Here is a 13,723-nt window from a genome sequence, read left to right as displayed (position 1 = left end):
CCTTTTATGTCAATGCTAGAGACAGAAGGAAAGTGGACTACCAATCCCAGAACTCTTTGCATGAGACTCGATCGAGGCGCAGGCGCTGTTGGCAAACCCACCGGGGCGGGGCTTAGTCGGAGCAAAGAGAGGTGACTCTTGGCAAACCCACCGGGGCGGGGCTTAGTCGGAGCGAAGAGAGGTGACTTGTCCTCTGTGCGTGTGTGTGGGGAGAGGAGGGTAGAGAGTGGTGCACTTTAAAAAAAATTACTGAAGGGGTATGTTGTAGTAATTGGAGATATACCAAGCTTTTAAAACCAAAGCTGCCATTTATGGGTGGTTGTGCGACCTTGGGCGATTCATTTAACTTTTTAAACTGAGGTTTCTCCTGTAGAATGAAATAGATTTGAGAAATTTCTGGCATGTTGGGTCATTATACAACTATTTTTTAAAATGTTTTCTTCGTGCCAGGCATTGTTCTAGGCTCTGAGGATACAGTAATTAAGAAGAGTAAAGAGGTCTGTTTTTATATTCTAGGTGCGAGAAGGCAGGGAAAAAAAATGTAAGTGTATTTAAAAATAAACAGGAAGTTTTAAATACTGATAAGGGTTATAGAGAATATAAAATTGGTTAGGTGGCAGTGACTTGGGGATGGGGATGGCTACTCTGGAATAGGGTGGTTTTAGAAGCCATCTCTGTGGAGATTATATTTGAGCTGAGATCCTAAAGAGAGGGAGCCATTTAGACAAGTGTATGGGGTAGAGCTTTCAGAAGAAGGAGTCTCAGTAAGTAGAATGGGCTGGCACTTTTCCAGAACTGAAGGATCAGGGAAGGGGGGAAGCTCAGTGAGTGAGTAGGTGTGGCACTAGATGAGGTCTGTTTCTGCACAGGGAAACATGGAGCCTGTAGATCACAGTAAAGGCTTTGTTTACTTTTTGTATGGTTGAGTGCCATTGGAAAGTTTTGAGCAGGGAAGCGACAAGATAGGATTTTTATTTTTATAGGATCACTCTGGCTGTTGTGAGGAGAATAAGAGATGAATCTGTGCGGCCAGTTGAGGGTGTTAACAATACTCCAGTTGAGATATATAATGATGGCTTTGACTGTCAGGTGGAAAAAAAGTGGTTGGATAAGATAAATGGTTGAGCCAGTAGGATTTGCTGAGAACTGTAGGATGTGAGATTGGAGTTATGGTTTTCAACCTGAGCAATTGGGTGACTTGTGGTGTTATTTATTGAGTGTGATATACTGGGAGAGGACCAGATTTAGAAGGGGAAATTAAGAGTTCTGTTATGGATGTGTATGTAAGTTTGGGTTACATCCAGGTAGGGATGGGAAGTAGGTAGTTGGGTATAGGCATATGGAGCTCAGGGGAGTCATCAGTGAATAGACAGTATTGAAAGCCATGGCCCGAAGTAAGATCACTTAGGGGATGACTGTAGGTAGAAGAGAGAAAGGTTGGAGACCTAAGCCCTGGGCAAAACTTAGTGATGCAGAAGAGAGAGGCAGGTGAAGCAAAATAGACTGAGGATTAGCCAATGCTGTACTCTAATCAAGGCCAAGTGAAGAAATAGAAGTGAGCAAGTGTGAAAAGGGGGTAAGATGAGGACTGAGAATTGTCTTGCATTTGGCAATGCAGAGGATATTGGTGACTTTGTCAAGTGGGGATCCATGCAATGGCAGAGATGTAAGCCTTATTGGATCGGAGCCAAGAGAATATGGGAAAGAAGGAAGTGTAGACAGCAATTATAGACATACTTTTGGAAGGAATTTTTCTATAATCTGCAGAAAAAAGAGGTTCTATCAGGAGGAGGATGTGGAGTCAGGATGAGTTTATTTAAGATGGCGGATTTTATGACATTTTTGTAGGGGATTGTTCCAGTAGAGGAGAAAAAATGGATAGTTCATTAGGGAAAGGGGATAATTGCATAAACAGGTGCTTGAGGAGACTAGAGGGGTGCCCAAGTGGAGGAATTGGTCTTAGGAATAATAACAGTTTATCTGTAGTAATAGAGAAGGAAGAGTCTGGGGTACAACTGCAAGTAAATTGGAAGACTTGTTGTTGGGGAGATGTGGAACTTCTCTTTTGATTGCTCTTTAATGAATTCAGCAAGGTCATCAGCACAGAGCAAGAGTAGGGAAAAGACGTTGGAAGAGAGAGGATAATGTGTGAAATCATCTAGAATAACACTATTTTTAAATTTTTTTTAGAATAACACTATTTAAATAGTATTATTTAATACTCACTATGTGCCACATACTGTTTAGGTGCCTTACATTTATTAACTCATTTAATTCTTATAACACTAAAAGGTGAATATTTTTATTATCCCCATTTTACTGAGGGATAGTGCCTTAGTCCATTCAGCTACTCTAACAAAATACTGTAGACTGGGTGGTATATAAATAATAGAAATTTATTTCTTGCCGTTCTGGAGATTGGGAAGTCCAAGATCAAGGTACTGGCAGATTTGGTATCTGGTGAGAGCTTACTTCTTGGTTCATAGACAGCTCTCTTTGCTATAACCTTAAATAGTAGAAGGGCCAAGGCAGCTCTTTGGGGGTTCTATTTTATTTGTTCGCTTCTTTGTTTTTTCCGTTTTATTGAGATATAACTGACATACTGGGGTCTTTTTATAAGGACCCTAATCCCATTCATGAGGACTGCACTCTTCTGACCTAGTCATCTCCCAAAGGCCCCATCTACTAATAACATCCCTGGGGAACAGGTTTCAATATATGAGTTTTACCTCCTAATCTAGAAGTATGGGAGGATAGTTTGACAAGACAATATAGGAATGTTGAACAGTTCTGAGGGCCCATTTGACACTGTAGTTAGAAAGTTATATCAGTCAGCATGATTTTGTGTATTCTTCAGATTCATTCAATATAATGACTTAGTAGGTGGAGAGTTGGTTTTAACAGGGCTGGCGGTGGAATCTAGTCCGGTGAATGTGATGGAGGAAGGACAAGGGAGTTGAGAGTGATTGCAAGGAAAGGGTTACAGCGAACCATGAGATTGAAGCTAGAGGAGTAAACAGCTGGGAATAGTCAGAACACTTCTGAAGACCTGGCCCTACCAGATAGGAGAAATTTCTATGAAGCTAAGTAAGATAGTTTTAGTACAGAAGTAGGTAAATTGACCAATGAATAGAATAGAGAGGCCAGCAAGAGACTCATGAATGTAGAATATTATTAAATAACAGAATTAGATGTCAGATCATGTATAACAGGAGGACTGATGGAGCTGCACAAAATCTGGTTACTCAAAGTAAACTGGATCACCATGTCAGGCTAGAAACAAAATTAACTCCAGACAGATTGAGGACCTACATGTCAACAACAAAAATTTTAATTTCTTGATAGAAAGCAAAGATGAATATCTTCATGAACTTGGGAAAGGAAGATATTTCTGAATGGGATAAGGAGAAATGAATTACTGAATTACCTACAGTAAGGGACAAGGAAGGACTCGGCTGTATTGCTTAGGGACAGACTTCAGAATAACTATGATACTATCGTGTTTTCTGGGAGGTATTTTTTAAAGATAATTTTAGAGAGAGAGAGGCAGAGGGATAGGGAGAGAGAATCTTAAGCAGGCTCCACGCTCAGTGTGGAGCCTGACACAGGGCTTGATCTCACAACCCTGACATCATTACCTGAGCCAAAATCAAGAGTTGGATGCTTAACCGACGGACTGAGCCACCCAGATGCCCCTCTTCTGAGTTTTAATAATTGCTTCATAAAGCTGTTCAGACTTTCTGTTATGCATGAATATATGAATGTTTATATATGTTGTTGGGAATTGAATTCAATTTCATTAGGAAACGTAATACTATTCAAGTTATTTATTCTTGAGTGAGTTTTGGTAATGTGTACCTTTCAAGGAAAGTGTCCATTTTGTCTAAGTTGTCAAATGTATGACCATAAAGTTATTTGTAATATTCCTTTATAATCCTTTTAATATCTGTAGATTCATAGTGATGTCTCATCTTCCATTACTGATACCGGTAAGTTGTGTCTTCCCTCTTTTTCTTGGTCCACTAGAAATTTATTAATCTTGTTGATCTGTTCAAAGAACCAGCTTTTGCTTTAACTGATTTTCTCTATTTCTCTATTTTCAATTTTATTGATTTCTGGTCTTTTGTGTATTATATACTTTCTTCTGCTTGCTTTGGATTTAAATTTGCTCTTCTTTTTCCAGGTTTTCAAAGTGAAAGCTTAGGCCATTGATCTGAGACTTTTGTTCTTTTCTGTATATTTAATGGTATAAATATCTAAGCACTGCTTGAGCTGCATGCCATGAGTTTTGGTATGTTATATTCTAGTTTTTTTTTTTTTTTTTTGTAGATTTTATTCATTCATTTGAAAAAGAGAGAGAGAGCCTGAGCAGGAGGAGGGGCAGAGGGAGAGGGACAAGCAGACTCCCTGCTGAGCAGGGAGCCTAGCACACGTCTGATCCCAGGACTCTCTGAGATCATGACCTCAGCCGTAGTCAAATGCTTAACCAACTGAGCTACCCAGGCACCCCTCTTATATTCTAATCTGAATTTGATTCAAAACATTTACTAACTTCCCCTTTGAACAGTGGATTATTTAAAATTGTGTTTCTTAATTTCCAAATATTTGGGGACTTTCCAAATATCTGTGTTGTTCATTTCTTTTTCTTTCTTTCTTTCTTTCTTTCTTTCTTTCTTTCTTTCTTTCTTTCTTTTTTTTTTTTTAAAGATTTTATTTATTTGACAGAGAGAGAGATAATGAGAGCAGGAACACAAGCAGGGGGAGTGGGAGAGGGAGAAGCAGGCTTCCCGTGGAGCAGGGAGCCCAGTGCGGGGCTCGATCCCAGGATCCTGGGATCATGATCTGAGCCGAAGGCAGACGCTTAATGACTGAGCCACCCAGGTGCCCCTGTGTTGTTCATTTCTAGTTTAATTCCATTATGATCTAAGAACAGACATTTTCTTTTACTTTAAAAAATTTTTGTTGAGGTTTGCTTTATAGCCCAGAATACAGTCACGCATGGTGAATGTTCCATGTACGCTTGAAAAGAAAATATTTTCTGCTGATATTGGGAAGAATGTTTTATAAGTGTTAATTAGCCCATAGTGGTTGATAGTGCAGTTCAGGTCTTCTGCGTCCTGTATTCAAGATGATAATAGTGATGAGAGGTGAGAGTGGGGATCATAGTTGGATGTTGGGTTATGGTTTATTTTAGGTAGTGAGTTTAATTATTATATTATTATAAAAACAAGTAACAAATGAGGCGTAAACTGATGGTCAGAGTGTGTTATGAATGAAGGATTTTGATTACTATGGCTAAGAAAAGGAGAAAAAAAAGGATTTCATTTTTGTTTTTGGAGTTTTGAGTTTTTCATTTCCTGATAAAGCATTTATTACTAAATTTGAAGCCTGAAAAGAGAAGGAATTTTCTTTGACCTTGGGCCTAAATTTCTTAAAAGGGCCCCAACCAAGAATCGGGTTTAGGAATTAGAGGGAAAAAAAGAAGGCTGCCATGACTGAAGCATAGCAAGTCAGCAGGAGACTAGAGGGAGGTGAAGTTAGAGACTTGGACAGGGCCAGCTCAAGTCCAACTTGCAGGCCAGGATAAGGGGTTTGCACTTCATCCTGAATGTGATGAGAAGCCAGCCACTGAAGGGCATCAAGTAAGAGAGTGACAAGATCTGATCTACATTTTTTTAAGAAGATTTGTGTATTTATTTTAGTGAGAGAGGGAGCATGTGTGCATGGTCAGGGAGCAGGGGGAGGGGCAGAGGGACAGGGAGAGAGTGGGAGAGAAGCAGACTCCCCACTGAACGGGAGCCCAACGCAGGGCTTGATCTCAACCTTGAGTTCATGACCTGAGCCAAAATCAAGAGTCACACGCTTAACTGACTGAGCCACCCAGGCACCCTGATCTGATCTACATTTTTAAAATATCATTGTGCCTGCTATGAAAGGGCACTATGAAGGGGCAAGAGAGGACTTGGTTTATCCAAAGAGGGGACCGACGCAATAGCACCGGTCATTGGAGATGAAGAGATGTCATAAAATTCCCAGTATAATTTGGATATAGATCATGATGGAAAGAGCAAAATCACTGACATCACCAGTACCCCGTCTGTAATAGGGCTTTGAGAGCTATTTAGGTGCCAGGCATAGGACTTCACATGCCTAATTTTTTTTAGTCCTCAAAACAGCACCTGTGTGGTAGGTGCTATTATTAGCCCTGTTTTACAGAGAGGAAGCTAAAACTTAAAGAAGTTAACTTACTTAACCAGAGCATGTTTGTTCATTTCCAGATTAGTTATAAAAGCAAAATCTTGATTTTTAAGGAATTTAGAAAAAACTTCAATGAATGTTAAGTAAATAAGGCACAAAATTAATGAAAATAATTTTCTAGCCAGCAAAGTATCAGGAAAAGTAAAGGATACAGTTCTTAAGATTACAGTATTCTTATTATAAGTTGCAACATGACATCTATAGTTTGTCGGAGGTATATGAAAACTGATAGACACTTTGTTATGAAAGAATTGTGTTTGGTAATTCTTGAAATGTTGGGGAAGTAGGGACAAGAAGGAGAACAAGTGTTTCCCTTTTCTAGTATTTCTTTCTGAGTAGAAGGAGTTAAATTAGTGTAACTCCTTATTTCTCTGCCAGTTTACCCATTCTGTGGCAGCTGTGGATGACATCTGTGGTAAATTAGGAAAAATTGTCTAGGTATGTTCAGCTCTTTTTTCCTTTTTGAGACCCAGCCTCCCCATGGAGTTTACCTTTGCCGTTTCTTCTGGGGTGGGCCTCTCTTCCTTCTTGAGAGCCCACTGCTGCCAAACCAAACCATGGTTTGGTTACAGTCCATTTTGTTTCTGCACTAAGCTTCGTCTGCCTTCTTGGCCTTTCACAGTAATGAGGGTAGTATTTTGGTCTCTACTTGTCTTACCCCTTGTTTTATTTTTCAGTTGGTTTAGCACTCAGGTGGGGCGGGGAGGTATCATTATTTGACTTATCTCAGAGTCCCCCACCCCCCTAACTAAGAAAAAAGATTGGTCTTCATAAATTAGATCAGTCGATGAGATTTACGTCAAGGATGATGCTGATTCTTTGTACCATATGAAAGAGAAGTTAGCTTTTTGGCGAGAGCAGCCAAGGGTTTTAACAATGTTGACAATTTATATTGGAGCATTTAGAATAGTTAGAAATGACTCCAAGTGTTTTAACTATAAAAATTGAGGTATTAGTTGCTATGGAAATGTGACAAGTTGAAACAACAGCTTTAAGTGAGAAAGAAGAAGCAGTAAGAATAAGACCGATGATTACATGCTCTGTAAAACTACTAGTGATGAATGTTGAGTGCTTCATTTTACCTGATTAAATTATTAAACACAATTTTTCCCTTATCCAAAATGAATGAGATTTCTTATCCTCTCATTGTAGCTACTTCTGGTGCAGTGAATATTTCTTCTCATATCTATTCCAGGGGGGCACTAAAGAAATATGTGTGTATTACCATATAAACGTAACAATATGCAAGCCTGGTCTTTAAAATCTTTTTATTATAATTAAACCTCTGTGTAGGATCTAGGGGGGATTGACAACACTGTTCTTTGATGCCCTTTGTGAAGTTCCTGGAAGGGAGTTATCATTTTAATATGCATATTGAAAGTTATTCTCCAGGTATTCTCTAACTTGGCTGAGAACCAAACAAAAGAAAATAGGCTTTTATTTCAGCAGGGACCTTTGAGTTGTAAGAAATAATAAGAGATAATTTTACTCATTAGGAACAGAAAGATAATTTCTTTCACTCAGTATAATATTAGGTTTAAAATCTCATTCCCTGGAGAGATTTAAAGAATCCGGTATATGGGCCAGATCTGTGCTCTCTGAGGACCAACTGATCTTCAGTGATGGGGAGTGGCCAGGGGTCAGTCTTTCAGCTTTTGCATTCCATGGTAAAATGAAATTTCACTAGGACTATTTCTAGAGTATTTAAATGTGATAATGTATAAGTTATTGTAATATAAATATAAAAACTCCTATAAAAGTAAATGTGCATTTTTATATCATTAAAACGTTATTTTTTAAAGGACTTTAAATAAGGTAAAACAGGATTTTCCCCCCTTAAATTAAAAGAAAGAAAGAACAAGAGAGAAAAAGGAGTGAGGAACTAGAGGAAGAGAGGAGGAAAAGAAATGAGGGGTTCTGGGCTTATATAGGTACAAAAAGGACAGGAGTAGTTTTTCCACCGATTTAACACTGTTGGTTCTAGCAGTCATTACTGATTATTAAGATAACCCAAATGAATAAATCTGTATCCATTTCATAGATATGGTCATTTTTCATTTTTAAAGTAATGTTTATTCAATTTATTTAAACTAAAACAAAAACAGAAAAACCCAGTTTACCCATTTTTTCCTATCCTCCACTACGCTGTGCCCCTGGTAACCACCAGTCTGTTCTCTGTATCTATGAGCTTGGTTGTTTTGTTTTGTTTTTTACATTCCACATACAAGAGAGATTATATGGCATTTGTCTTTCTCTAACTTATTTCACTTCGCTTAATGCCCTTGAGGTCCATCCCTGTTGCTGCAAATGGAAAGATTTCATCTTTTTTATGGCTGAATAGTATTCCATTGTGTATAATATTCCATATAAATATACCATAATTTATTTATCCATTTATTCATCATAGTTAAACACCTCCCAACAACAAATATGTAGAAACATACATAGATGTGTGTGTTAAATTAGATGCCTGCCCCTCAGGTCAAGGTTTTAATATAAGCAGGTGAGCTTTCTTTACTATAAGTCTGGATGTGATCAGCTGCCTCTGAGCTGGGCCGTGGGGTGAGTCCATCTGAGTGAAAGAGCCCTTCAAGGGCCATTTCTTAGATCACTACTGTCTTGTGGGTTTTGAACATGAACCCCATTGGTTTTCAAATGATGTTTTGGGAGTTCATCTCTCAAGTACATGTCTTAAAGGTTGAGGTGTCCAGTATGTAATTCAAACTCTTTACTACTCAGGAAGCAGCTCTGGGTTTGAGTTCCCCCCGGGTTTGGGTTGCCACACCTGGGGTGGTGTCCCAGCCTCTCCCACACACTTTGATTTGGTTTTCTTCTTTGCCTGATGTGTAATCATCACTCAGCCAGGCTTTAGGTTTTTTTTAAATAGGAACTTGTTCCATATGTAGTGGTAGACTCAGCATGTCTGTGGGAGGAAATGAGTTGAAGATCTTAGAACATAACCATCTTAAAACCAGAACCCCACTATGAGTATCATTTTTCATAGTATGGAATGCTCATTTGCCAATGAGTATTTAAAATTTACTCGGATAGGTTTTTTAAGTTAAAATTTCCAATGATATTAAAATTTACTCAGACAAGTTTTAAGTTAAAATTTCCAAGCTTATGTTAACTATTTAGAAGACAACATCTTGGATTTGTAGCAGGTAGTTATATACAATGCTCTCTTTGAAACTAAGTGTGCTTATTAATTTTTGTCCAAAGAATCTGTTTTGCACTTATTATAAATGATGGCCTGAACTGTAGGACAACATCAAAATAGCATATATTCTCAATATGAGTTTTACTTTAGTGAATTAAAACTCGGTCTCTGGTGAGGTGGGGACCTGCATGTTCCTAATGAGCATTTTTGAGCGTGTTGGAGGCCTTTTCTTCCTTAGGACCCAGGTCTGGTAGGTTCTCCCTAATACTTAAACCTCCTTTCCTAGTCCATGCCTCTAATTATCACACTAAATTTGGTAGTTAGTAAACCCTTATAATAAAGTTTCTTTTGCACTGTAACTAACAGAAACCCATTTCAGGCTGTGTTAAGAACAAAAGGCAAGTTACTGGAAGGACACTGGGATAAGTCATAGACTTCAGTAGCAAGAGATACATACTGACCTCATGAGAGAGTAGAATCAGGAATTGGAAAGCCGCTTCAAACTCTTCGAAAGAGTTCATTATGTCTCATTTCTTATCTCTTAATCTATTATATAACTGCCTCCCTGTACCCCTCAGCTATTGCTTGGAGTGGAGGTGTGGCCAATATCAGTGGAGGTCACCGGATTGCTATGTGAAACATTCCAGGTGTTTACCCCAGCAGTTATGTGCTCACATTTCTGTACATCACTGGGCTAGGAGCCTCATGGGGGTGAGGCCTAGGTCTTTTTCATCTTGTATTCCTGGCATGTAGCATACAGCAATGAATATTTGTCTAATGAACAAATTTATGAAAGAGCAGGACTCTTGTCTCAGCTTAGCTTGAGAACCAAGAACATAAATATATGCCACTAATTTGGTATATTATTTGTGTTCCAAGAAGTCAAAGGGGAATCAGAAGTAAGAAAAATTAACATTTAAATCAAAAGCACTTATTTCATTTACTAAACTGATTCTAATCAACTCAGAAGTTGATTTGATGAAAATTAGGAGAAATCATGGCAGCAATTAGGCTCTGAACCTAATAAAGCGCCTGTATTAGTCTGGATTCTCCAGAGAAAACCAAATATATATATATCCATGCATGTGTATATGAAATTAATCCTATATTAATTCTATATATGATTTATTATAGGAGTTGGCTCATGCAGTTATGAAGGCTGAGAAATTCCAGTATCTGTTGCCAGCAAGCTGGAGACCCAGGAGATCCAATGGTATAGTTCCAGTCTTAGTGAGTCTGAAGGCAGGAGAAGACTGAACTCCCTGCTTCAAGACAGGTAGAGAAAGTGAAGTCTCCCTTACTCCACTTTTTTATTCTATTCAGACCTTCAATGGATTGGATGAGGCCCACTCATATTGGGGAAGGTGATATGCTTTACTCAGTCTACTGATACAAATACTAATCTCATTTAGGAACACTGTCAGAGACACAGCCAGAATAATGTTTAACCAAATACCTAGGCACCTTGTGTCCCAGTCAAGTTGACATATATTAACCATCACAGAGTCGCACCCCCTATAAGGGGCAAGAAGTACATAGGCTGGTATTTTGCTAATGAACTGATGTAACTTGGATTTTGTATATTTGCATTTTCAAGCTACGGAATTTGATGAAATACTTGAATTAGTTGATTTTCTAGTTACGTTTGCCTAAATACTCAGGCCCTGGGAGTCACGACCATGTGGCATGAAGTAAGAATTAATTATGTGACATTTTTGATAGGCTTATTCATTACCCTGTACATTTTATTGAGCATCATCTAGGACCAGCAGTAGCTAAGGCTCTAGGTGTATCAGTTAGTTAGATGCAGTCCCTGCTGTCTTGGAGCAGGCCTTCCGGTGAAGAAACACACTGTAGATAGGTAACAAGAAAATAAATGTCTCATACAAAGGTGATATATGTTATGATGAGGGTGAACAGAATGCAGGCAGAGTTAGAAGGGTATGAGGTAATCTCTACAGATGGAACAATATAGTTACTGAGGTGCAAAAAAGTTGGCATGTGGAGGGTATTGAGAAAAATCCAAGCCAGTGTGCTGGAACATGTACGGAGAAGGGCTGCATAAAATGAAGCAAGAGAGACCAGCAAGAGCCAGATCATGCAGGTCTTTGAAGGAGGTGGATGGATTTGGATTTTGAATCAGTGTGCTAAGACCATTGTGATTGATAGGAACATTTGACTACTGTGATTTTTGGTCTGAGAGCATTTGGATGATTAGAGATTGTGGTCTGGCAAATGCTAGTTGTTCTTTCAGGCAAATATTATAATTAAGTCAGAGACTTTTTTTTTCCTTATGATAATACAGTTCTGTATGATCACATATGATATTGGGAAGATAGATCTGTGATACTCAGATTTTCAGGTCACAGTAATATATCATAAATCAGAAAATGAAGCAAACACAAGGTATTTTCAGTTGAAAAGAAGGCAGCATGGATGTACAATCTCCTGTTCTCTCATGAAAACTGTTGGGATATTTTCCACGCCCCTCTGCATTTTCTGCATATCTTATGCGTGAGTCACTAACTGTTTTTGTTTTGGAATATCTTTAGGATGCACGTATAGTGAACGGCCTTGAAAGGTAGAAATAGTGTCTCCCTCTTACAAAGGGCAGGTTTACTTATAGCCTTGGAAACTCAGGGTTTCTGTCCTGAAATGAAACCCACTGTGTGTAGAAGCATCCATGTGGGCCCAGCTGTATTGCTCTATGAGCAAGGGAAATTGACGCAATATGCTGATGCTCATGCTACTTGCTTCTGTGTGAGTAATGGAGTTCTTTGTATCTGACCCGGAGTCTGTGTCTTCTGACAGCATCCGTGAAACTGGCAGCTACCTTCTTAGCTTATCAATTAGTTAAATATCATACCCTTCACAGTTCTGGACAGGGACCCTTCAGCCATCTGAGCAGGGAAGTGTAATGCCAGGCCGGTGATATCCTAGCTCTTTACAGCCTGCAAGTTATCACATTAACATTTTTGTCACTGCTTTTCTCTAAAGTCACAAGATGAGCTATTCTCTGACAACCACATCTTAAGTGTGACTTCTATTTTAAAATACATCTGTGAAACCTACTAGCTACTAATTATTTTACCTTAAATATTCTTTTTTTTTTAAAGATTTTATTTATTTATTAGAGAGAGAGCACAAGCAGGGGGAGCGGCAGGCAGAGGGAGAAGCAGGCTCCCGCTGAGCAGGGAGCCCGATGCGGGACTCAATCCCAGGACGCTGGGATCATGACCTGAGCGAAGGCAGATGCTTAACTATCTGAGTCACCCAGGTGCCCCTACCTTAAATATTCTTAACCAAGTGGAAGAAAATGTCAACAACAGAAAGATTGCTATGTTGAAATTTTAGGATGATCAAGTCATAGAATATATGAAAATGAAAGTGATTTAAAATTAAAAATTTTGTATACGTTTGTGTGCCTGAAAATATAACTGAAGCATATTTCCATGGAAGGATTGTTACATGATAAGCACTAAGGAGCTTACACTCTGGTTTGTGTTAACAGAATCATTATTATTACAGGGCGTATCTTCACGGGCTTGGTTTCTTACCTTCCCCTGACCAGAAGTTTGAGGAGCAATGGGTCAGACACTGCTGCCGCTGCCATGGGAGACTATGAGGTATTGCTCTGGCAGCTGGAGGAAATATTTGATATTTGTACTGTCCAGTACACTGGCCCCTAGCCATGGGTGGTTACTGACCACTTGAGATTTTGGTTAGTTCGAATTGAGATGTACATAAATGTAAATTATATACCATATTTCAGACTTAGAGCAGAAAAAGAAGGTAAAATATCTCATTAATAATTATGTTTGAAATAATATTTAAATATGTTAGGTTAAAGAAAAAAATATTAAAACTAATTTCACCTGTTGGCTTGTACTTCTTTCAGTGTGGCTACTAGAAAATCTTAAATTACATACGTAGCTCTCAGTATATTTCTGTTGAACAATGCTATTCTAAATCCTTGCTACTCACAGGACATTCGGCAGGCAAGCAGCATCAGCATCATGTGGAAGCCTGTGAGAAACAGAGAAGCTCTCGCCCCACCCCAGACCTACTGGATCAGAATTTGCATTTTAACAAAATCTCACATGATTTGTATGCATGTTAAAATTTGAGTAGCAGAAAGCTCTAAGACAAGGATTGCCAGATTTAGCAAATAAAAATATAAGATGTCTGGTTAAATTTAATTTCGATAAACAACAAATGATTTTTTTAAGTATAGTATGTCTAAATATTGCACGGAATATACTTATTATTAAAATTATTGCTTTTTTGAAATTCAGATGTTACTGG

General features: G+C 38.6%; 1 long non-coding RNA gene across 1 annotated transcript; it reads left to right on the top strand.

Moving 5' to 3' along the window:
- Positions 1-87: 87 nt before the first annotated feature.
- Positions 88-13,709, top strand: LOC144381118 (uncharacterized). The gene is made up of 5 exons (XR_013445730.1): positions 88-181; positions 3,953-3,989; positions 10,553-10,694; positions 12,947-13,044; positions 13,405-13,709. It is a non-coding gene; the product is annotated as an uncharacterized LOC144381118 (long non-coding RNA).
- The last annotated feature ends 14 nt before the right edge of the window (positions 13,710-13,723 follow it).

The sequence above is a fragment of the Halichoerus grypus genome, chromosome 2, assembly GCF_964656455.1.
Source record: "Halichoerus grypus chromosome 2, mHalGry1.hap1.1, whole genome shotgun sequence".
Taxonomy (NCBI): domain Eukaryota; kingdom Metazoa; phylum Chordata; class Mammalia; order Carnivora; family Phocidae; genus Halichoerus; species Halichoerus grypus.
The sequence above is the reverse complement of the archived record's forward strand: the minus strand, read 5'-3'. Positions and strand labels throughout refer to the sequence as shown.